The sequence below is a fragment of the Mus musculus genome, chromosome 5 (genome assembly GCF_000001635.26).
Source record: "Mus musculus strain C57BL/6J chromosome 5, GRCm38.p6 C57BL/6J".
Classification (NCBI taxonomy): Eukaryota; Metazoa; Chordata; class Mammalia; order Rodentia; family Muridae; genus Mus; species Mus musculus.
In genome coordinates this window covers 19,767,322-19,792,044 of record NC_000071.6, presented here as the reverse complement: position 1 = coordinate 19,792,044, position 24,723 = coordinate 19,767,322, and the positions used below count along the sequence as shown (strand labels likewise).

The 24,723-nt window shown below is 37.5% G+C and overlaps 1 protein-coding gene and 1 long non-coding RNA gene across 10 annotated transcripts in view; both read right to left on the bottom strand.

Annotated features, from left to right (window-relative positions):
• The window catches only part of Magi2 (membrane associated guanylate kinase, WW and PDZ domain containing 2), a 1,485,406-nt gene that overhangs the window by 912,748 nt on the left and 547,935 nt on the right, over positions 1–24,723 (bottom strand). The window lies entirely within an intron of this gene.
• Gm52765 lies at positions 929–24,560 on the bottom strand. Its single transcript, XR_003955725.1, has 2 exons — positions 23,598–24,560; positions 929–4,741 (listed from the first exon to the last, which is right to left on the bottom strand). It is a non-coding gene; the product is annotated as a predicted gene, 52765 (long non-coding RNA).

Genomic DNA, 24,723 nt, shown 5'->3' with positions numbered 1-24,723 from the left:
GTGAGGCTGGGAGGTGGTGGCACAGCAGGCCTTTAATTCCAGCACTTGGGAGGCAGAGGAAGGAGGATTTCTGAGTTCCAGTCAAGCCTGGTCTACACAGTGAGTTCCAGGACAGCCAGGGCTATCCAGAGAAACCCTGTCTCGAAAAAAACAAATAAGAAAAAACGACGGAAGGAAGGAAGGAAGGAAGGAAGGAAGGAAGGAAGGAAGGAAGGAAGGAAGCAAGCGAGGGAGGGAGGGAGGGGGGAGGGAGGGAGGGAGGGAGGGAGAGAGAGAGAGAGAGAGAGAGAGAGAGAGAAAGAGAGAGAGAGAGAAATGGTGAGCATATTCAGTAGTAAGCCTCCAAGACAATTACATCTGGAGAATAAAAGTTCCATTTACAACTTGTTAAAATTTAAATTATTTTGGAATTTCTTAATTCTCAAAAGAACAACCCTTTCAAAAACTTAACTGAGAAAAATTCTATTCTCAGAGGCAGGAACTTTTCAGTATACAATATTAGTGCAAAGCATAATTCTTTTCCATTCATGGCAATTATCATTTCACCTGGAGCTAGTGAACTCATGGATCATGGAGGGAAAGTTCCAACCAAGCACTTTACCATAATCTCTAACTCTCTAACTGCATTCTGAATATTTGTTCTTATATCCAAGGGAAGTGTCGTTCTTACTCTGCATCCAGGAAACTTCTCTTGCAATGGCCTGAGACCACTACAGAAAAACATAAGCAATCAAAATGAAGAGTTGTGAGGCCCAGGACCAATAGATACATCTACCAAACACGCTCATGCCTAAGGATTAGGGACATTGCAGAAGGAGGGGCAGAAAAAATTTTAGAACCCAGATGATCAGGCAGATTGCTGTAGATTGTGTCTCTTAATAATGCCAGAAACAACACCCATCAAGTCTCATTAATATGACTGTCCAGACATGAGAAGAACAAGGACAACACCAGTAGACATGCCAAAGTTGATAAGTAAAAACACATGAGGCCTCAATTCTACACAAAGAGCTACAGACAACTAAGGAATGCTGAAAGAACATGTCTTTCAGAGAAAAGCATGACAATTGGTTATCTAACCAACAGATGGTCAGCCCTGAAAACATACATCCAAGTAACATTATAAAAACTGAACCAATTGTACTTATGAATGTAAGCATGCAGCAACAGTATTTCTCTTCATGGAAAACCATGAGTGCCTGTTGTTGCATGCTTTACCACTGATGAAGTTTACCTCATTCATCTGACTGAGGTCCATTTCTCAGTTTTCTCTGCTGTCACTTCTTTCTTTGTCACACTGACTTTCTAAGGCATGTGCTATGTGCAATGTGCTACTCTTAAAGGTAACATATCTATAGCAAGAATTTGCTTGTATATAAATTTGCTTTATATTCCTAAACTATTTTTGAAGTTTTACTTGATTCTCTCTCTCTCTCTCTCTCTCTCTCTCTCTCCCTCCCTCCCTCTCTCTCTCTCTCCTTTTTTGTTTCTACTGTTTTGATGTCTATAAGTGAATAATTCTGTAGGGTCAGAGAGAGTGTTCAATCCCTTGGAGTTACAGAAATGTTTGTAAGCTCCTTAATGTAGGTTTTGGGAAACAAATTTGGGTCCTCTCCAAGAGCAGCAAGCACTCTTAACCACACAGCTATCATTCATGATCCCTGATTTACTTATTTGCTTAAACATTTATTTAGGTTACTACAGATGTTGGATCTTCTTTTAATGCTCTGGGTTCTGTGTAATTTTTTTATATTTATTTTGGTGGTCAAATTGTCCTAGACTTTGACATTGGAAGTTTTCTTTCAGAATCTGTTACATATTCACCACTGTGGAATTTCTTTTCTGCTACTTTTTGTAACTATAAGATGACACCATTTTACCTTTAATGTTATTAAGCACTCTGCACTCATTAAATTAGAAAATGTGTTTCATGTGCTGATTTAAGAGGATGTGAGGCAAGGGGAACACTCCTCCATTGCTGGTGAGAGTGGAAACTTGTACAACCATGTTACAAATCAGTTTGGTAGTTTCTCAGAAAATTGGGAATAATTCTGCCTCAAGACCCAGATATATCAATCACTCCTGGGCATACATCCAACAGATCTCCACTATACCACAAGGACACTTCCTCAATTATGTTCACAGAAGCTTTATTTGTGATAGCCAGAATCTGGCAACAACCTAGATGTCCCTCAAATAAGAATGGATAAAGAAAATATGGTTCATTTACACAATAGAAGACTTCTTAGCTGTTAAAAATAATGGCATCATGAAATTTGGAGGCAAATGGATCGAACTAGACACTATCATCCTGAGTAACATTTCCCAGACCAATAAAGACACTCGTGGTGGATATTAATCATAAAGTACAGGATAACTACAATCCACAGACCCCAAAAAGCTAAGTAACAAGGAGGGCCCAAGGGAGGATGATTGAACCTCACTCAGAAGGGAAAATAAAATAAGACATCAGAGGTAGATGGAGGGAGGGAGCTAGGTGGGAGAGGGAGTGGGGAAGGAAAATGTGTTCAGTTGTGTATATGGGAGGACTGGGAGAGAGAACAGCAATGAGTGGGCTGGCATCTCTGGGATGAGCTGGTGACTGGGATGGGGAAGGCTCCAGGGAGTTTAAAAAAAAAGAGAGAGAGATGGTTTTAGTTATTCTTTGACGACTCCATACAATGTATTTTGATCCTATTCATTTCCACACCCTAATCCAATACTTGGGAGGAAGTTACAGACAAACTCTGGGAGTTCAAAGTCAAGCTGATTTACACAGTGAATTCCAGATCAGCCTGGATTACATAGAGGGACCATGTCTCAAAAAATAAAGAGATATAAAAAGATTTTTTAGTCATTTTTGAATGAGGAGTCTTCTATTCTCTCTTTGACTGGTCTTGGTAAGTTCTGTACTAGGCTTACTCAACTAAACTATAAGTGGTTTTGAGCATGGGATATTTTAGATAACTTGATTATCTAAAGATCCATTAAGGGAAAGCTGTATTCTCCCAATCAAAAGAATTGAGTTTACCTCTAGGTGGAAATCTAGCATTCCACTTGGACTGGTCAATCACTTGGCCAAGAGACCACCATTGGGGAAGTCTGATACAGCATAAGTTATGCTAAAAAGTTGGGGGAAAAAATTTCTCCCTTTAGTAAATATTGTACTTTCTTGCCAGGAAAGCTGTTCCTGGCAACTCTTATGGAGTTGGAGCCATGTGGCCAATAACTTAGGTCTGCCCATATTTTTTTTTTTAAGAATTACTAAAAAACACAACTTTTTCATTTTCTTCTATTTCTTTTTCCTTATTTTGGATTCTGACCAAAGATTGGCATGCCTTCCTGGACACTCTGACCTTCCCCATTCTCTTTCTAGAAGTTATGCTCCAGGCCTTCCCACCTGGGGGCATTTACAAATGGCATGTTTTTGTTTGTTGTTTTCCTCCTCTTCTATTCCATTTCCTCCTCATCCAGGCAGGCACCAAGATTTATAGCTTGCCAGGCCTGTGGCATACATATATGCATAAAACAACAACTATTTAAAAAGCATGTCATTAATTTGAAATTTTGCTTGATGACAATTCAGTTACAGTAACAAAACATGAAGAAAAAAAAAAAAAACCTTACTCTAAAATTTTATGTCACCCCTCAAATGAGTTAACCCGTCTGAAAGTGGAAATAATGACATGTGAAGCTGGTTCAAAGAGTTGAGGCAATGTTTCAGATCTGTTGTGTCTTAGGCACTTAATAGAGACAGCAAAGGAATTTATGAAGTACACTGGTCAGTTTGGGAACCAGGATCCATAAGTGATACTGAGCTCTGAGCATCTGTTCTTTTTAGAACAAGGTAAAGTAAGTGTGTTTACTCCTCTGCATGAAGTGCACGGACACACTTCCATACACATAGAGGAAATTTACCACAGCATGTTTTAAGACCAGTTACCTTGCTTCTCTAGTTGTAGAAGAAAATGAAGTGAAAATGGAATTCTTTACCATCTGCTGCACATAAATTGCCACTCTAGGTGCCGAGGCCAGTTCTAAGCCCAGTAAGTAAAATGTTGACCACAACACATTTAGCTCTTTGGCATCATAGCTAAAGTACAGACTGTGCCTGCTGATCCTGTACCAAATGATTTGACACAAGCTGATTGATTCTATTTAAGGGTAACAACCCAATCTTCTGAAGTAGTACAGAAAAAACACAATTGCTCGAAATCTGGGAAGACAGCTTCTCAGGGGATTGTGAATATGAAGGAGCAGCAATCCAAGTATTAGCATCAACAGAGTGCCCAAAGCGACTCTTCCTCACACCCTTGCCCATCCCCCACAGTCCTGTTTCACTCCACCTTAGAATTCGAACAAGTTGATTTACATATTAATGGGAACAACTGACTAAGCAATTAGGCGGGTGAGACTCCAACTTGGGAGATTTTAAGCCTGACAAGTGGAAATCCTGAAGAATCTGCAGATAAATAGATTTTGCATTCATTGTATCTTTAACCTGGGCTACATTAAGAAAAAATTAATTGATTCATGACAAGCTTAATGAGTCTTTATTAACTGCATAATTAGAAAGAAAAATATATTGATTTTCAAGGATAAGTATTTTCTTTTCTTTTGAGCCAGTGGGACTGATGAGTCATGATGAACTGTGAAATACCCACAAGGTTCTGAATCTGCCTCTCACAAATATCTAGGAGAATATAAGCTTCTGTGATCCATGCTCCCACTCTTTATTTGCCTGTTGGGAGTGAGAAGATATCATTACAGGCAATACTGGGGAGTAGAAGCAATGACTGGGTATCTCTAGCCTGTTTTCTACTAGAAACTTTCTATGTGGCTTGTGACTTCTTAGTTTTTCACTAGCTCTTTGTTAAGTTTTTTTTTTTTTTCTGTTTTCACTTTCTCATTTGGAAAATGATGAAGATTAACACTAAATTCCCTTCAAACTCTTAATTATGTGTTTCTAATGCTAAATTACATGGTGACTTTTCTATCTTAATGATCCAACCAGTAATCACCATCTTGTATCTGCCTAAAATAAAGTCTCCTTTCAGCTAATGTCAGCCACTTTTACTAAATGCACACATAGTCCTAAAAAATTCTCGTTTATAACATAGATCATTCTCATAATGGTGACTCAGCAAATAGCTCTAAGTTCATCTTAGAATTTTCTAGAAATGTAATGTGCAAGCAATCCAATTCCTTCTTTAATACAGTCTATATTGTATACATCCTTTTTTTTCCTTCGGGCTGAACTTTACACTAGAACATTCTTCTACATGTCTTGACTTCATTGTGGGGAGAATGATTTCTGTAGCCCCTGAATGAACCCACAAACCACAATATGTCAGGCACCACTATCTAGCACAGATAGATAAGTGGTTTAGTCCTGGGAAAAGAAAGTGAGCTGTCCTATAATTTTACTAGGGTTAATTGTAACCAAACGATCACAGAGGGTATTACAGTTCTACCAGGGAAACCAGGGCCAAGAATTTACCAGATATGCCAGACCAAGAACATGCTGTAACTCCCTCACCTGGATTCTATAAAGTGATGGACACCGTATACTGCACGGACTGGTCCAAATCTATCATCGGATACCTGGCATACATGTGTGCATGCATGTGTGAGTGTGAGTGTGTGTGTGTGTGTGTGTGTGTGTGTGTGTATATGTATGTGTGTCTTTGTGACAAGAACTGATAAGCAGGAGATACAGACTGTCCACAGAGCTTCAGTTCAACTCATTCTTCAGCTTGTGATAGTCATACAACAGCTTGCCTGTCTACCTGTTTACACAGCTGGACTTGGACCAAATCTGCTTTTTTTGCTCAGGTATTCCTGTTTGGTCTTTTAACTTGGAGTCTATAGCTTTGCTCTTAAACTCTGACTCAAGAAGCTACAGCAGCAGCTCCTAGCAATGCTCTGGTTCATTAGCTCATCACTACAGACTCTCAGCCAACTTCTGAAACCTTTTCAACACTGCTGCAACCTCTTTTATTTGTATTCATTCTATAAATCACATATGTGCATATAGATATACAGATGTATTTACTGTGTGCTATGCAGTGTGAAAGTTAATATTAAATAATTAAGATTGGAATAAAAGATTTACCTTGGGCAGATAACTGTAGTAGGTGGTATTATCTTACAAATTGCTGCTGTTGAAAACATCAAACTTGGTGAATATATTATTATTTAATACATTCTGACCCTGTGGATACAATGTATGTTTCCAGAATAGTGGGCCCACAATAATGACCAAGGGGCATTAACAGAAATAGAGAAAAACATTATTCTTGGTTATAATGTAGCTAGGTGGTTCTCAAAATGTGTATTGGTTCAGCAGCTTTTAGTTCACCAAAGATCTTTTAAGAAATAGAATTTCTAAGCCAACTCTAGCATACTGAAACAGAAATTCTAGTAGTACAGCCCAGCAGTGACTGTTAATATGTTTCCTGATGGTTGTAATGATGCAATGATTGAGTCTTCTTCAGTTACACATTCACTTTTACTCTCACTGGAGAAAGGACATGTGCCTAACAGGTGGTTCCTATCCCTGCACAGATTAACCAGCTTGTTCTCTGTGTTGACCACTGACAATGTTTCTAAGATGATCAACCTCTCAAACCAAAGCATAGGGAAGGATTTCTTTGGCTCACAGGTTCAGAGTGTTTGGGTTATCACAGTAAGGAGGCTATGCTGGATCAAAGTAGCTTCCTCAGGGTAACCAGGAAACAGGAGAAAGACATGCCTAGGAAGTACTATCTAGCTTTCTCTTTTCTCTGTTTATCTTAAGAAGGCCCTAGTCTGTGGGACAGGGTGACCAGCATTAAGGGCAGATCTTTCCTCCTTAATTCTCTCTGAGAATGTCCTGAAAATACCGAGAGGTGTATGCACTAACCTCTCTGACATCTTCTTCCAATCTTATCAAGTTAATATTCAAGATTAAAGGTCACATCTGGTGAATGCCTTTGTGTAAATATTCCTTCTCTATCTTCCCATGTTTCTTCTTTTATTTTGGAACTCCTGTCTTTTCAGTTTAACTTTCCAAGAAAACAATGCTAGAGCATGTGAGGGCCTCCAGGTCACTTTCTCAGAGGAGACTTTGCTCTCACATTCTAGGTAGCAGATTCAAGAGGGTATAAGGATTTTAAAAGGTCAAACAACTTTATATGTATATGCAATATGTATATGTTTATGCAAGAACTGTGATTAGAAATTGACACTGAGAAATCCTGTCTCAAAAAACCAAAAACAAAAAAAAAAAAGAAAGAAAGAAAGAGAGAGAGAGAGAAAGAAAGAAAAGAAAAGAAATTGTCATTGAGACGCACTGATTTTCACTCAAATGGGCATCTGGGCATCCGAAGTGAAGAGAAAAAAATTATACTAGGTGGTTATTTGTAACTTTCATGCCTATAACATAGAAAAAAATGAATCTAGGTTGGAAAAAATAATAGTATTTTCTAAATAAAAATTAATCAGAGATTTATTTCTACTCAATAGGTCTCTATTTGTAAAACAAATGCCAAAATTCATAAAGATGATTGATGGTACTATAATTCATAAAAAATTCAACTCATTCAGAAGTCATCATACAAATGGATGTGAATTTTAAACACAGTTTAAATTGAAGATCAAAAAAATGATTTATAAAAGATAATAGTCACATCAACATAGGAAGTAATAAAAAAAACCACAAGCAAATTCAATGTCATGTTTTATAAAGTGTTCATAAGTGAAATGTCCAAAATGAGAGGTAATAGAAAGAAAACATTCCAGATAAAGGTCACACATTTGACCTTTTCCTTCTGTACTACTTTTCAAATCAGGTTACCCTTCACTACTTACAACATTACTAAACATTTCTTAACCCAATTCACAAGGTCTTCAAACCTTCAAAGGAGAGAGAAAGCAGAACACATCATATACCTAAAGAATTTCCAGTAACCTTTTGTTAGTTAGTTTTTGTATTTTATGAAATTGCTCTTTTGTACAGCAATGAAACACATAGTGACCAATAAATCCAACTCATTTGGAAGCTCATTCTATTGAGCAAAGACTTAAAAAGAATGTTGATCACTTCCTGAACTTCAACCAGTACCATTACATCCATTATTTTTCAGAATCTGTTCTGTTTTCTACACAAACGCATTTCTAGCAACTGGAATCCAGTCTCTTCCCATTCTCATGTCCTACCTAGACTTTGCAGCAATTGTCTGTTCTTCCAAACTTACCTGGGAAGCACTTACCATCTGGGGAAGATATGCAGTGAGGCTAACATCAACCATGCTATTCAGTTGAACAGCATGAGATTAGGCTTTGCCTTGGCCTAAGCTACTCTGTATTGCTCAGATCGGTGGGTTTCCACACTGTGCCCCAGGAGACCCTGTTTTACATGCAGCTGCTGCCTTTAGCTTGAGGACAGAAAGTGGTAGAGCTCTTGGTGGACAGGTAAATCATGCCATTTCTCTGGCATCTCCCACGTGGCACGGGCTCATAAGTGACTTATTGTTGGTGGTAGAAAATATGCCTCTGCACAGTGATTAGTGTGAAGTGACTCTGCACAGTGATTAGTGTGAAGTGACTGTAGGGGTGGGAACATAGGTATATCAAATTACCATCATGGAAACTAATCAAGTAACTCATTGAACACATCGGAGCAAGAAAAGGGTGTAAGTTCTTCACCCAGCCTTTGTACGATGATAAATATTTAACACTATGATGACAACTTAGCCAAACCAATATATCATTAGATATATATGTTATCAAGAAATAACAAACACAAAACTCTTGACTGTTTATGGAACTTCAGCTTAGCTTTGACCCAGCCTACTCAATTACCTTCTGCCCAGTCTTCCTGCTTCCTTGCCTTGATGGGACTCTGCTGTTTTGCTCTAACGTCTCCATGGATGACTATATCATTGTACCCATACCTGATTCTTCTTGTGGTTTGATTTCTACAATGTCTTTCAGCTTCTATGTTCATCATATTAACACAGACTCAAGAAATTTCCTCCCAGTGAGAAAAATATACCTTCACAAGTTAGATGTTTTATTTCATGTATGGTATGTGCACACACTTTGCTATTATTTTTTTTTTAACCAGAGTACAATGATGCTTATTTTGATATGTTTAAGGTACACTCCCATCCTTCTTGGAGTCATTTCCACTAATAGTGAAAAAAATAGAATAGACAGTTGAAAGTAGCTAACAAAATGGTTTTGCTTCCATACCCACCCCTAAGTTAGAAGCAACCTACATCATCTGTTAAAGAAACACATAGAAAGCAATTGGGTTTATACCACTTGGCAAAAGCCCATGTAAATCCAAATAAAGCAATGTCAAAAAACTCATAAAGAACTTCTGTGCATTAGAACCACAGTACCATTCCCTAATTCATTTAGGGAGAAGCCTGTGCTTTGTTTCTTAGATTGCAGGGTCAGTAGTTCATTTGTCCCCTGGGACATCTCTGGTTCTCAGACTCACTTCTTCCTACTCTGATGAACTAACTCCCACCAGGGTCAGATGCACTGGTCCTTGAAACTTTGTCTCCCTCACGTGGGGCCACAAAGTGAGTCAGATACATTGGTCTGCTAAAATCAGTGTAAGATGCCTTTGAGCATGACCCATTCAACTATAGCAAATTTTGAGAGCTAGAAAATAATATAGCCATTTAAAAAAACACTCAATAGTATTTTATAATGATCCAAATGGCTTTAAAAAATAAACAGTATAGACAAACTAAGGATTCCTGAACATAGAACTGCACTTGACTGTCATTTACTCCTGAGGAGAGCTATGTCGTGTGGAGGAAATATTTATAAAGATGTGTGACTACAATAATGTTGCATTAACAGCTTTCAGTCATTTGCAGTTAGAGCGTTTATACCACAGATACTGGAAAGCAGCATTAAAGAGGATGCATTCTGGAAAGCAAGATCTCCAGGCAACCTCTGGCTTCCAAGGTATCTAAGAGAAATGCCCACCTACCAAAAGATTTCCCATTAAAGCACAAAATAATACATTCCATGGTAACAGACAGTTAGGATTCAAATATTTTTGTGTGTATGCTTAAAATTGGGATAAAATTAACACTAGAAAAAAATGAAAGGTAAAAATACTACCAAGACTGATAGATGTTAAGCAGAAGAACAGCAAAGGAAGGGAGAGAAAATAGTTTAAGTTGATTATATGTAGCTAAAATACGAATTATTGTCCTGTATTCTAAGTTATGTCTGACCCATTGGTCATTAGACAAAGATAAGTTCCCTAGTTAGAAATGATGGAAAGCTTGGTAGTGGCCTTTAGTATGCCCTTAATTCTAGTACTCAGAAGGCAGGGGCAGGCAGATCTCTGAGTCTGAAGCCAGACTAGTCTACAGAGTGAGTGTCAGGACAGGCCAAGACTACAGAGAAAACCCCATCTTTAAAAACAAAACAAAACAAAACAAACAAACAAAAAAAAAACCCCTCAAAGCAATGGAACACTAGTAAACAAACAAGCTTCATTGAACTAAGTCTCTAAGACTTATTTTCCCAATTAATAAAAAAAATGTAAATAGAATTTTTAGATTTTTAAATACTTCTAGGCATATAAAGGCAAGGTTCTAAGCCCGGATTGAATAAGAGAATCAGCAGGGAACTTTGAAAAACACAAGGAGTCACAATCATAGGTCCTAATGTAACTGCTCTGAAGAAACACTAGTTATCAGCTTTGCAACATTCTCATTTTTTTTTTTTTGAGCTGGTCACTGGCTTTTTCTGTGCTGTAACTGTAGATATTATATTTCATCCCTCCCGTCCTTTCAATACTTTTTGAAATACCATCTCTCAGCACCATCATAACCCACTCTGCTTATCTAAGATTACACCTACACTCTATCACCTGACACTCTTCATCCACTTGTTCAAGTTTTCTTTGTCAATCTTTTCTAACAGAAAAGCTACAAGAGAGGAAGAACTTTGGGGTTCTCCTTTACCTACATTGTAAACCTAGCATCAAGAGGAACATACAGAATAGCAACTCTAACTTGGTTGAGTGTACCAGAACACAGCCCACAGACACCAACTAAACAGGGCTGTGGGGGCTCATGGAGATGGAGACGGCAATCAGGGACCTGAACAGGTCTGCACTAGGCCCTCTGCATGTATGTTGTTATTGTTAGCTTGTTGTTCTGTGGGACTCCAAACAGTAGGAGTTGGGGTTTCTCTGATTCTTCCTCGTGCTCTCGGGACCCTTTTCCTCATACTGGGATGCCTTGGCTAGTCTTGATATAAATGTTTGTGCCTAGTCTTATTGCATCTGGCTTTAGTGCATTCAATTGATATTCCTGAGAGTCCTGCTCTTTTCTGAAGGGAAATGGAGGAGGAATGAATCTGGGGGAAAGAAGAGATGGGGGTAGGGACTCAGAGGAGTACAGGGAGAGAAATTGTAATCAGGATGTATATAGAGAGAATAGAATACTTCACAGAAATATGATCATTTCCTGAATTAAATTTTCATTATATATAAAATATTTTAAATTAACACATTGTTGTTGTAGCATTTTACATTTACATAAATCAGAGCAAGTAATTATTCTTTGTAAAAAAATTTTTCTTTTTTATTAAAATAAATATGAAGTCTGGATGAGTGGAGTCCAAATCCCCAGAGACCCAGAAAATTCTAGAATCCTTTTGGTTCATTGATTAAAACAGCAAGACCAATTAGTTTCACAACAGATGGCAAAACTAAAGCCAAGCAGCTATCTTGCTACTTCTGGCATCTGTCACAAGATGAATTAGGCAGGAATGTGCACAGATCAGCTACGATTCAGCAGCCAGCCAAGAAGCACACCTTAAACTCTGGTTCTCCCAGTGTCTTCAGTTTCATGTGCTCTGAAGGAGAACATTTGATAGTATCCATAGGCGCAAAGGGCAGAATCAAACCCATTTTAACTCTGATCTGTTGCCATCTCAAATGCAATGGCATTCTCTATGCTCTATGTGATTTAAAAAGTCAAACCAGAGTAACACCCTCATTTGCCAGTTGTCTTGGAATAGCTTGCCACTATTAAGTGAATTAATCTTAGAGTTCTGATTATAATCAATATCCTGGATATATGAGTCTGATACAATGCTTTCAAAAGAAACTGAAATGTACATCCTTTTCTCCACAATACTGATTATATCTGATGAGTGTAAGAATAGATCCCCCTCAATATTGTTACTATACCATCATTATTAAGAAGTAATAATAATGATGATAATGTTTCTTCCCTGGAGGTGTGAGCCCTAAATCACCAGTGAGAGATGCCCACAGGAACACGTTGGTTGTGTTTGTGTCCAGTGACAGCAGAAATGCCTTCCATCTTTGGGACATCTCATTTGTCTTGGTGTCATGTAGACATAGCCAGACTCAAATGAAATATGAATTCATTGTGGTAAGAGGATTCACATTCACAATACAGGAAATTAAACGATCATTTCTTGTCAAACAAAAAGTAAGTTGTTTTAAGGAAAAAGGCTTCTTTTGACATTTAGTCAAATTTTAGTCTTTCAGGAAACAGGCCATTCTTTGACAGAAAAATATGTTACTGCCAGAGGATATGGATTCCTCTGCTATATTTTGCTAGTTTTCTATTTTCTCAGCACAGAAGGAACAGATGGAAATAAAGCTGATCCAATGAAATAGTTTCTTTTACATTCCAGCAATAAGGAAAACTAAAATTCAATGAAACAGTCTAACCAAATTTACCACATAGAGAGGTAGGCATTTTGGAAACTTTATAGAAAGTATAAAACCAAGAAAAATCATATGAATTATTAAAATAATATTTACCTTTTCATTTCCTTTTAGACAACTTTATAGTTGTTATTTGTACTGTTCTCTAAATACCCATAGTCTCTGAATATGAATGCAAATGAAGCTATACTGTTTATTTAAAAATGATGTTTAGGTTTCTTACAGTTTCACACTCAAAATAAATAATACCAAAGTGAGTCCTGACCATACCATTTGTAAAAAGAGAATATGAGCTCTCTGAGATTTCTATGGTAATATAGTCATTTAGTGAGCATTTCATGGTCCTGTTCAATCCACAGCACTATAGTTATCAGATTATAAAAAATAATTTCTCAGCAAAATTATTATCTTGTAGGACAAAGCAATTTAATTGTCACTGGTTAATATTTATTAGCTTAATTAAGCTGATAGAAGTGCACCTGTTTCTAGTCAGCTATTTAGACCAGCTTCTATCACACTTAAAGATTCCAGTGCATGGCAGTTAAAAATGGCAGCCATTCAGACGAATAGAGCATACCTCATCCTCCAGCATCATTCAACTCCTGATGCCAAGGACGAAATGAGAAAGCTATAGTCAATCTTACATACAGAAACCAATACAACAAATTAGTGGATTGCATGTGTGAAGTGGCCAGCTTTCCTTTTGTTTAGAAATATGTGTCCTACGACTAGAAAATATATTACACAAATATATCAATGGTACACTCTATCTACTGGCTTCTTGATGACAATTTTTCCAGGCAACTAACAAAACAAACACTGGAATTTAAGAAAAGCTAAATACTCAAGAAAGAAGAGTGATTATGTGGCACATTGGCACATTTTAGAGACCGGATCCAGGGAATGTCTGAATCTGACACAGTGTTCAAGGTTAACTCCTCCTTCGCCCAAGTGTTCACATTCCTATGGTTGCTCCATCTGGAAAGAGAGGAAGTGAGAGGGAAAGCAGACAGTAGTCTTGTCAGGTTTCTGTTCGTGTATCTTTCCCAAATTTTAGAAAAACCTACAGATAGGTGAACATGTTTCTAGTACTTCTTTCTCAGGTTTCCTGAAAATGTGAGTCCATGAATTTTAAGCTCCATCACCATCTTGAATTAAGTACCACAATTAGTTGAATACAGTAGTAGTATTCATATCAACTATTTGAAACCATAGAGGAAGAACAAATAAGATATTATCATGGATTCTTTCTCTTAGTTTCAGAAATCTAATGTTATTCTTTTAAACTTGTCCTTAACAGAAATTTTAACAAAAACTGTTATTGTCACACATCTATGTATTAACAATAAAGAAAAACTCTGTATAGAGGTGAGTGTGTATATGAGAGAGAGAGAAGCTGAGTGAGACAGAGAGAGACACAAAGAGACATGGAGACAGACACAGAAACACAGAGGCAGAGGCACAGAGACACAAAGACAGAGAGAGACAGAGAGACAGATACAGAGAAGCATTGATACAGAGAAAAGACTGAGAGAGACAGGCACAGAAAGAGATACACACAGACAAAGAGGCACACAAAGAAAAACAGAGATTGACAGACAATGGACAGAGATTCTTATAGGATATGACAAAGTTATTGAGACTGGTTAAGCAGAGAAACTAACTACTTTTAAAAATAAAAGACATATTAGACATTTGACGATCTCTACACATCGGTTATTCAGTGCTACACAGTGCAGTCTCTACACTCATGTCTCACACTCCATAAACTCCAGGGCACTTGATATAGGAAGAGGTGGTGAGCATGAAAGAAGCTAGTAGAAGAAATTATGATTGAATTAATATGGACGTAATTAACAAATTTCAAATAAATCAAACAACAGCAAATCTCTGAAAAGGTTGAAAATTTTGAAACCCTGAAAACTGGTGATAAATTCCACATCCTGTGTGAATTCCATTCTTTGTTTGATTTGAATAACATCTCTTAAACTTCATAATAGGCAGAAAAGTTGATTGTAAAAAATAGCAAATGATTCATGAGATGACTAAATGTGCTCTGTGCCTGATAACTCCTTGGCCCATGACCTAACCATTACATGACTCTAAACACAGGTGGGTAAATTTTACACCTAAGGAAAGTAATTTTAGAGGCTCCAAAATACTAGAGGCTGTGATGAAGTAAGAAATTTTGAGATAAAGAAAGGTGACAGAAGTAAATTACAGATAGTGTTCAACTCAAAGTTAGTATAACAGTTTTTGAAAATCTATGAAAAAAGTCAATAATACCAGAAGATATGAAGCATGAGAAAACATTTGCTTTTTACTCAGAGGAAGATACAATCAAGTATAAGCCTTGAATAAAATGATGTGTAAAAGGTGACATGTTCCTCTATGGCTTGTAATTAACACTACATGTGTATTCTACTGAGTGATAACATAGTTGTAAATGCTCATTGTTTACAAACATTTTAAGTGAAAGAATAGTCTATAAGATAAACAGAAAGCATTAAATTCTACAACACAAAATACTATTTTTTCTTTCATGTTGGAACTGCTTCTGGTTTACCTGGACTCCCTCCCTCATCTACCTGCTGTGTAGTATTATTTCTCGTCAAGGTTCTTTGCCCATCAGTAGACATCATCTTCTGCCTCTGCAGACACTTTTAACCCATTTCTTCTTCTTCTTCTTCTTCTTCTTCTTCTTCTTCTTCTTCTTCTTCTTCTTCTTCTTCTTCTTCTTCTTCTTCTTCTTCCTTCTTCTTCTTCTTCTTCCTTCTTCTTCTTCTTCTTCTTCTTCTTCTTCTTCTTCTTCTTCTTCTTCTTCTTCTTCTTCTTCTTCTTCTTCTTCTTCTTCTTCTTCTTCTTCCTCCTCCTCCTCCTCAGTTTCTATATGCTATATCTGACTCCTACAATATTATCCCAGGCTTATAGTCCTTGGAGTTAATTTTTTCATTGCTTACTGGCTTTTCCCCATTTAATATACTCTAATAACCCCAGAGTTAGCATTTCTAAAATTGTTTTTATTCTCCTCCACAGCCCATCTTTTGCTGTTTCCACTGATGATACTGTGTCATCCAAGCCAACCAACCTGAATTCTAGAATCTGGTTTTAATAATATCAAACCAGTCTTGTCATTGTATATCTAAGATTCAGTGTGACCTGAGGGCTGTTGAGTACTGGGCTCATGCTGCCCACACTACCTGCAGTCACTTGGGCTTTCTGTGCCTGTGCTCTGTAAGGTTAGGATGATTAACTTGGTAATTTATGTCCCATACTGAGATCATTGCCTGACAATTAGTAAGTACTACATAATTGATTATTGCTCACCTTCATTCCTTTATCCATGCTGTTTCCTCTACTTAGAATGCCCTTCCAAGACTTTCTCATAATTTAGATGCCAGGTTGATCGCACAGATCACAAGCATCTGGAATGCTGTCATTGCAGACAGATGCGCTTCAGGCTGTAACAAGTGCCCCATGAATTATAAATAATAAATCTTCTCTAATTTAAGGGACATGTGGTTTGGTCTGCTGCTTTCCTTCTGTCATATCACTGAAGAGTAAAGCCAGTGCCCATGATGTTCACAGAGGCAACAGCAATGGGCTGCACCCCAGATAGTGGCCAGCCCCTCAGAAGGGATTCTCTTAGCTTGTGTGGAATTTTGCATTTTTCACTGTAAATGGAAATATTGCAACAGTGTGCCTTGCCAAATGCAAGGAGAATACCTGACTCATAGCAGGAGAGTCATTTGTAGTTGAAAAGAACTAAAGAGAGAAAGGAAAGAAGATTGGAAGGAAAATCGGAGAAAACATGAAAAAAAATGACATACATATACAGGTATGAAAAGCCATTTTGCTTTAAAAACTCTTTTAGACTTATTCATTTTACTTTTTGAAAATGTGAATGGGTGTTTTGCCTACATGTATGTATATGCACCTTGTGCATGTTTGGTGACTACAAAACACAAAGAGGGCATCTGACTGCCTGGAAGTGCACTTAGAGATGGTAGAATGCAACCATGTTGTCGCTGGGAACCAAACCCAAGGCCTCTCCAACAAGTGCTCCTAACTGCTGACCTGTGTCTCCAGCACCCCAACCACGTTTCTCTATATGAACCTAGGATCAGAATAAAGTCACATGACTAAAATGAGGACATGTGGACTGCTCTTGGAAAATAGACAATTCAAAACAGATGTATCTTTTCAATTTTTAAGACACAGACTATGAAGAGATAAACGCCTACATGCAAGGATAATTATTTGAATTTAGGGATTTGAAAAGGAGAGTTTAAATACATAAGCCATTTTCTAAAACAAGACAGTGATTTATAAAGAAAGAGAACAAGATTTATGTCACCAAAGTTAAATTTAAAAGTAATAGAAAGGTGACAATTCAATATTGTCTTTTTCTTTCTGAGCTACTCCTAGCTTCCCTGCTATTAAGCCCATAATACATATTAAAATATTAGAAAAATAATTAATATATTCTGCTAGGTAGTCCTATGTCAGCTTGACACACAAGTGAGAAAACTTCAATTGAGAAAATGCCTCCATAAGATCCAGAGGTAAGGCATTGTCTTAATTAGTGACTGATGAGGGTGGTGCCATCTTAGGCTGGTGGTCCTGGATTCTATGAGAAAGCAGGCTGAGCAAGCCATGAGAAATAAGCTAGTAAGTAGCCCCCCTCCATGGCCTCTGCATCAGGACCATGCCACTTGAGCTCCTATCTTGACTTTTTTTTTACCGCTGAACTATGATGTGGAAGTGTAAGCCAAATGGAACCCTTCCTTCTCAACTTGCTTTCTGGTCATGGTGTTTCATTGCAGCAATAGAAACCCTAAATAAGACACACATCTTTAAGAAAATAAGTGTCATTTATTCTTATTTTAGCGTGGAATATAATTCAAATACTGACTGATTTTAACAAATAAGATCAAAATTGTAGATTCAGGGGACTAGGAGTAAATCGCATTCTTTTTGAAACCCAGGATTTTCAAATTCTGTCTCGGGTGTGAAGAAGGATCATCAGAACACAGTGATGTTGGTGATGCTGTGGTGAGAACATGAACTGCACATTCCATGTCTCTTTGTTATGGTCCTTAGGGTGGGTAGCTGTCTCTGTCATAAGGAGAATGGTTCTGTTTGGAACATGAAATCGTTTTGTCTTTCTCTTCATTTTCTCATAGTTAACTGTTTGACCTATTTATATTTTGAGGGCAATCTTTGTAATAAATATTTAGTATGAATTTGGGGGTTGTAATAAATTTTGGTATCATCTTTCTTTCTTCCTCATCCACATGCTCCTTGTCCTTCTCGTCATCCTGCTGCTCCTCCTCCTTCACTGTCACCATTCTCAGTGACCAGGATACTGGTATCAACCTAGGGCAATCCTATCCACATGGTGTTTTAGCATTTACTATCCCTGAACGAATAGAGCTTTCTTTTTTTTCCCTTCCCCCTCCTTTTATCCCTCTTGCCTTCCCCCCTCCATCCCTTCCACTCTTTCTTCTCCCTCCCTTTCTCTGAGGGACACAAAGAGACTATCAGAGAAGGAGCATTAAACTATACATAATAGGGCAAATAAAACTTTCTAAGCAAAGAGGAGAGAGAAAGGTGCTTTAGGTGAATGTAATAACAGTCATAGGCAGGAAATTTAAAAAGCGATGATATATATGAACTGCTGGCTTTGGTGGGGTTATATTATAAGAGAAACATTCTAGAGGGTCCCCGTAACCTCCTACCCCCCAAGGTTGCCTGTTTCCATTCTTTCTGCTGGCCCTCAGCGCTTCAGTCCTTTTCCCTCACCCAATACCAGGTTAGGTTCCCCTCCTCAACTCCACTGTCTACTTTCCCTCCCAGCTCCCTCCCTCCCTCCCTCCCCTCTTGTGATTGCTTTCTTCTCCCTCCCAAGTGGGTCTGAGGTGTCCTCACTTGGGCCCTTCAGCTTGGTGACCTTTTGGAGTTTGGTGGACTGTATCTTGGGTATTCTGTACTTTATTTTTTGGGGGGGGGGTAATATCCAATTATTAGCGACTACATACCATGCATATCCTTTTGGGTCTGAGTTCCCTCACTCAGAGTAGTATTTTCTAGCTCCATCCATTTGCCTGCAAAACTCAGGATGTCCTTATTCTTAATAGCTGAGTAATATTCCATTGTGTAAATGAACTACATTCTCTGTATCCATCCTTCTGTTGTGGGACATCTGGGTTGTTTCCAGCTTCTGGCTACCACAAATAAGGCCGCTATGAATATAGTGGAACATGTGCCCGTGTGGCATGGTGAGTTATCTTTTGGGTATATTTCCAAGAGTATTATTGGGTCTTCAGGTAGATCTATTTCCAATTTCCTGAGGAACCTCCAGACTGATTTCTAGAGTGGTTTTACTAGTTTGCAATCCCACCAGAAATGAAGGAGTGTTCTCAGTCATTCAAGATTCCAGTTGTGAATTCTCAGTTTAGCTCTGTACCCCAATTTTGATTGGTTTCCTTGGCTTTTTGAGTTCTTTATATATTTTTGATATTATCCTTCTATCAGATATGGGGTTAGTGAAGATTTTTTTACCAATCTATAAGTTGCCAATTTCTCTTATTGGCTATGTCCTTTGTCTTACAGAAGCTTTTCAGTTTCAAGAGGTCCCATTTATCAATTCTTGGTCTTAGAGCATGAGTCATTGGAGTTCTGTTTAGAAAAATTCCCCCTGTGCTAATGAGTTCAAGGCTCTTTCCCAATTTCTCTTCTATTAGATTCAGTGTATCTGTTTTGAAAGACTCTCAGGACTCAAAGGAAGGGACCTTAGATGAAATGCCCGACAGTAGGGCGAGGGAACTTAAAGAGCCTACCTCCAGCAGGAAGACAGGGCATCAAATGAGGGAGGGGGTTGCCATCCCATAGTCAAAATTCTTACCCGTAATTGTTCCTGTCTGAAAGAACTACAGGGATGGAAATGGAGAGGAGCCTGAGGAAAAGAAGGTCCAGCGACAGGCCCAAAGTAGGATCCAGCTCAAGGATAGGTCACAAGGCCTGACACTATTACTGAGGCTATGGAGCACTCACAAAAAGGGACTTAGCATGACCACACTCTGGAAGACCCAACAAGTAGTTGAAAGAGATACAGATATTTTCACACAACCAATGGACAGAAGCTTCTGACCCCTGTGGTTGAATTAGAGAAAGGCTGAAAGAAGCTGAGGAGGAGGGAGACCCTGTAGGAGGACCAGCAGTCTCAATTAATCTGACTCCCTGAGATCTCTCAAACACTGGACCACCAACCAGGCAACATACACCAGCTGATTATGAGGCCCCCAACACATATACAGCAGAGGACTGCCGGGTCTGTGTTCTATCAGAGATGATGCATCTAGCACTCAAGAGACTGGAGGCCCTAGGGTATTTAGAGGTCAGGTGGGATGGGGGTTGGGGAGATATTGGGACATTCTAATGGAGACAGGGGTGTGAGGAGGAGGTATGGAATGTGAAACAGTGGGAGGGTCGACCAGGATGGGGGATAAAATCTGGAGTGTAAAAAATAAATAAATAAAAGAATTAAAAAAAAAAAAGAAAACCAGAATCTAGAAAAAAAAAAGAGAGAAGCAGACAATGAAATTGGAATAAATGGTATAGTTAGGGTCCTGTGAGCCAAGGCATAATACCATAGTTATTGTAAATTAACAGTGAGAGTTCCATCCACATTAGTTAAGAAGAAAATTATTTTCACTAGATTTGTTTTACAAACACAATGCCCTAGACTATGAGAGATAGGAAGTATACTTGTATTTTTTAGCAGTCTATGGAATTGTCTCTGCTGTTGCAATTGTCAATAATTCTTTAAAAGTTGTATTGGTGAACTCTGGATATATTTAGAAAAGCTCATTTATTTTTCATCTAGCTAAGAGTCAGGTTTTAGTTTTCTCATTTTGATATTAAATAACTATAATAATATACAAAACTGAATAGATTACATATAAAATAAGAAATTAAATATAACTAATACTCAGATTAAGAAATAGTCATTAAAAATAACGCATGTTTGTTTCCAGAACCCAAATCAATGGAGAAAGAAAATAGATACCCAAAACACTAAGAATAACTATTCAATTCTAAAAAACAAGTTTATCATCAAATGTTGTATGAAAATCAGCAACATACCAAATATTTCTGTAACTGATAGATATGTACGTATCTATTGAAAACATATTGTATTTAGGTCCAATGTTTTGCTAGAAGGTAATCGCTGTAGAATACTACACAGACAAAAAAGAGAAAGGCTTCCTCCTAGGTACAGACACAAAATTCTCTCCATATTGCCCTTTCAATCTTGTGTTTAGGGTTAGTAGAACGTTTGTTGCAGAATGATTCTGTCCTTGGACTTCCTTACCTAAGATGCTACTGAGCATCAGTATGAGCCAACTTCCTGAGAGGAGCTTTTTCATCATAGTTGACATTAGTAAGGATTGGTCCAAGCTGGGGCATAAAAAGACTCAATGTTTGGGCACTTGTGTAGTATTATACTAAGTGAATTAGTGAACAGACTAACTGGATTAGAAGTGAGTGTTAGTAGTCTGTATAAAAATGAGAACAAATACACTCATGGAGCTTGGGCTGAGACATGGAGCTTGAGCACATGTGTCTCATATATGATTTTGTTCCTGGTTGGGGACATTTAATCGCCTCTTGATTTCCTTTTTAATTCATTTAAATAATATAACAAGGAGGTGTTCACATTTTTTATCCTAAAACTTCATTGTCTGTGATCAGCTGAAATATTGTCAGTGATTGCTGAGAAGCAGATGAACCAATTACACAGCATGTAAAAATAAGCTACTGTTTGCAGTGCAAGATCATGAAGCCTTTTCATACCCCTAAAAATAATAGCCCATTATAAACATGCCTGCATTCATATACATGCACAGAGAGCCCCAGGAAACACATTTTGGATTTTACAAGAGATTTAAAAATAGGCGCAGATGACAATCAAACCAAATCTTGACATCAATTAAGTGAAACTTCAGCTGAATTCTTCATTTGGAGTCCATTATGTAATTAAAAATGGGGCCCTGAATTTGAGAGAGAGAGTAAGAAGGTACATGGCAGGAGTTAGAAAAAAGAAAAGGAAGGGGAAAATAGTGTAATTATATTGTAATACAAAAAGTATTCTGAAAAAGAGGACACACAGGCAACACAAGATTGACGGATGGGGACGTCTGGAAGACAGCAGAAGCTCTAGGAGGTTAAGCCCAGTTAGAACTATGCTATTTCAGGGGTGCTCTATTGAATGACTCTGATTATTGTCAGTTAACTTTCCCTGTCTTCAGATCACTTTGAGTTTGACCACTCACTCTGTTTTCTGCATGCTTCATGCAATGATATTCAACCTTGTTTTGGCCCAGAAACTATGGGGCAAAAAAACATGAACTATAGCTCCTAGAACTTTGAGCCCAAACAACTATTTATATCTTTAAGTTTAGCTGAGATAGACTGCCATAGAGACTAAACGCTGACAGATGTAAATGAGTTAGTAATCTTGGTTGTACTATAACAAATACTTGATACAATCTACTCATAAAAAAGAAAGGTTTATTTTGGTTTTAAGTTTGGAGGTTTTAGTACATGATCAGTTGGTTCTATTATATGTGGCCCAGGGTAATGTCATGAGAGGTAAGTAAGTGCTAGGTAGGGGCACTGGTTTACCTCATAGGCTGGACAAGAAAGAAACTAGAATGGGATTCTCCTTTTTTCTTTAAAAACATGTCTTCAACAACATGAATTCTCCTACTGGTCCCATTTCTTAGTGATATTACCGACCTCCTTTTAATTGCACAACTCTGGTGAACCAGGTTGTAGCACACAGGTCTTTATGGAAATTTTAAGTGACCGATTTTAGAAGATGCCATTGTAATCAATCATGTGCTTTATAAATGGTTCTTTTTGTGTGCACTGCTCCATGCTCATCTACAAACCACAAGGCTAATCCAATGAGTGAAGACTGAGGCATACAACAAATTGTGGACTTTTCCACACTGTGAACAACTCACTTTCAAATTACTGGCAAAGTAAAACAAGTATGTTTTATGTCACAAGTATACTTTCCCAAAACTATAAAATATAGTTCTGTGAAAACTTTTGAAAATTTTAGGTCTTTCATGGCCTGAGGTGTTGAAAATCATTTTTGTATTTTCCTTAAGAAATATGAGATCAATAAAACTGACTCCTGAAATTAGAGAGATTGGATATGTATTTCCTAATCAATATTATTCTTCATTGGGGAAAAATTACTGTTTCATGGATTTTTTTCCATACACACAGAAATATATTGTCAAACTCGTAGACAGAGGAAAAAACACTGGGTGTATTCTGACATGTCATGTATGGAAAAAATATTTTTCAATGACTATATTTAAAGAACAAATGGTACCCTGGGTCATATTTTCTATCAACTTAATAATGACAAAAGACAAAGAAGTTTCCTATAAACTATATCAGAACATCATTTTTATGAGAAAATTGTATTCTTGAATACCCTCAGAATAACTGAAAATAGGGGATATTTATAAAACATTATTTAATTTGAACACTATTACTTGCAAACGTAAGTTTTCTTTCATTTTTCTTTGCTTGTTTGTTGTGAGCCAAGCTTTACTCTGCAGCTCAGGCTGTCCTAGAACCCATGGTGAGTCTTCTATTCTATTTCCCAGGTGCTGAGGTAGTAGGTGTGGGTCACTATAATCAGCTCCACATCTTTGCTTATGAACCACTTCATTTATCGTTTAACTAGGAATGGACAAAATGCCCTGGAGAAATCTTTCCACGTTAACTCCAGCTCTGTGGCTCTTCATATCAGAAGGTCACTCTTTGTTTCAACTATAGTTACCTGAGAAGACACAGCTTGTGCTAGAAAAGAAGAAGAGGGTCTGGAGTGTGAATCTTCTGTAGTGATTTAATCATACTTGTTAAAGAAAGCAGGATCATAAATGCTGCCATCCACCAGCTGCAAATACAATAACTGAAATTTATTTTTGCAAACATGCTGGCAATTTTACAGCAGCCGAAATGAATGCTAAGGAGAGTCTATTCACACAGTACATTTACTGAATTAGGTACTGCATTCCATACAGTGTAACTGCTGCTAGAGTTCTATTTTAACATTTTCTTGAAAAGATGCATATAAATAAAATTATCTTTTAGGTGCCCAAGGGAATCTTCATACACAGGGTAGGCAAGTCTCTGCAAAAGAAAAAGTTACCCTACTGGACAATGAACAAGAGATCTATATACATATCTTTTTGATAATTTTGCTAAATCTGTAATTTCAAAGGGAAAAAAAAGAGTCCTTTAGCTGTTAAATTTAACATGCCTTAAATATGTCTCAGTTAATTTCCTAATCATGAATGCATTTCTTTATTTAATTTCAAATCTGTCAACATAGTATGATGGACACCTTCTTACTGATTTAAAAGATGGTTATTGAATTGTGTGCTTAGACAGTGACATGATGAGGGATGTGAGATGTGTATTTTTATATACTGCCTTTTGAGGTGTTGTGGGAAGGTGACTTTTATGAAAAGATAGGAACTTTTAGAAGAAGATACCTGCTGCCAATCTCAATATACCAATGGTTTTGAGTCAGTGTTTGCCACTATGGTGACTGCTTTTTAATAATATAAAGGGGATATGCATTAATCCTTGATATGCAGTTCATGTGTGGGTATATGGCATAGAACTACAAGTTTGGCATGAATTTAGATTCCTCTAACTTAGGATCTATGAGACACAGGTGTAGTCTTTAATTCTTTTTAGTCTCATTTCTTTATTTGTAAAATCAAGACACCAACTTATTATTTTAAGAAAAACAAAACCCTATGAATTTCATGAAATTCACAGGCAAATGGATGGAACTAGAAAATATCATCCTGAGTGAGGTAACCCAGACACAAAAGAACACACATGGTATGTATTCACTAATAAGTAGAAAGCTCACAATGCTTATGATACAACCT